A 1360-nucleotide genomic window follows, 5' to 3' on the forward strand; every position below is an offset into this window, starting at 1 on the left:
CAAGAACTCCTTTCTTCTGATTAGTCCCATTGTTCACAGGATTCCTTTCAGAAGTATACATGAATTGGTTATTTGCAACCATTTCAATTAGTTCTTGAGCTTCTGTAGGCGTCTTCTTCAGATGAAGAGATCCTCCAGCAGAGCTATCCAAAGATATCTTGGATAGTTCAGAGAGACCATCATAGAAAATACCTATGATGCTCCATTCAGAAAGCATGTCAGAAGGACATTTTCTGATCAATTGTTTGTATCTTTCCCAAGCTTCATAGAGGGATTCTCCATCCTTCTGTCTGAAGGTTTGGACTTCCACTCTAAGCTTACTCAATTTTTGAGGTGGAAAGAACTTTGCCAAGAAGGCATTGACTAGCTTTTCCCATGAGTCCAGGCTTTCTTTAAGTTGTGAGTCCAACCATGTCCTAGCTCTGTCTCTTACAGCAAAAGGGAATAGCATTAGTCTGTAGACCTCAGGGTCAACCCCATTAGTCTTGACAGTGTCACAGATTTGCAAGAATTCAGCTAAAAACTGATGAGGATCTTCCAATGGAAGTCCATGGAACTTGCAATTCTGTTGCATTAGAGAAACTAATTGAGGCTTAAGCTCAAAGTTGTTTGCTCCAATGGCAGGGATAGAGATGCTTCTCCCATAGAAGTGGGAGTAGGTGCAGTAAAGTCACCCAGCACCTTCCTTGCATTGTTGGCATTGTTGTTGTTTTCGGCTGCCATGGGTTCTTCTTCTTTGAAGATTTCTGTTAGGTCCTCTACAGAGAGTTGTGCCTTAGCTTCTCTTAGCTTTCGCTTCAAGGTCCTTTCGGGTTCAGGGTCAGCCTCAACAAGAATGCCTTTGTCTTTGTTCCTGCTCATATGAAAGAGAAGAGAACAAGAAAATATGGAATCCTCTATGTCACAGTATAGAGATTTTCTTGAGGTGTCAAAGGAAAAGAAAAGTAGAAGAAAGAGGTAGAAGAATTCGAACTTAATCAGATAGAGTTCGAATTGTGCATTGAGGAGGAGTGGTACTCCATAAATAGAAGGATGTGAGAATAGAGGAAGAAATTTTCGAAAATTAAGTTAAAAAGATTTTAAAAACATTTTAAAAAACTTGAATTTGATTTTCGAAAATCAAGAGTGAGAAAAAGATCAAGTAATTTTTGAAAAAGATTTTGAAATTAGAAATAAAAAAGATATGATTAAAAACTGTTTTGAAAAAGATATGATTGAAAAATTATGGTTTTAAAAAGATATGATTGAAAAGATATGATTTGAAAACAATTTTTAAAAAAAAGGTTTGATTTTAAAAATTAATGACTTGCCTAACAAGAAAAGATATGATCAAAACATTAAACCTTTCTCAACAGAAAAA

At 36.2% G+C, this 1360-nt stretch overlaps 1 non-coding gene across 1 annotated transcript; it reads left to right on the forward strand.

The window, feature by feature from the left end:
* Positions 1-211: 211 nt before the first annotated feature.
* Positions 212-319, forward strand: LOC130937316 (small nucleolar RNA R71). Its single transcript, XR_009068538.1, has one exon. It is a non-coding gene; the product is annotated as a small nucleolar RNA R71 (small nucleolar RNA).
* The last annotated feature ends 1041 nt before the right edge of the window (positions 320-1360 follow it).

The sequence above is a fragment of the Arachis stenosperma genome, chromosome 6 (genome assembly GCF_014773155.1).
Source record: "Arachis stenosperma cultivar V10309 chromosome 6, arast.V10309.gnm1.PFL2, whole genome shotgun sequence".
NCBI classification, from domain to species: domain Eukaryota; kingdom Viridiplantae; phylum Streptophyta; class Magnoliopsida; order Fabales; family Fabaceae; genus Arachis; species Arachis stenosperma.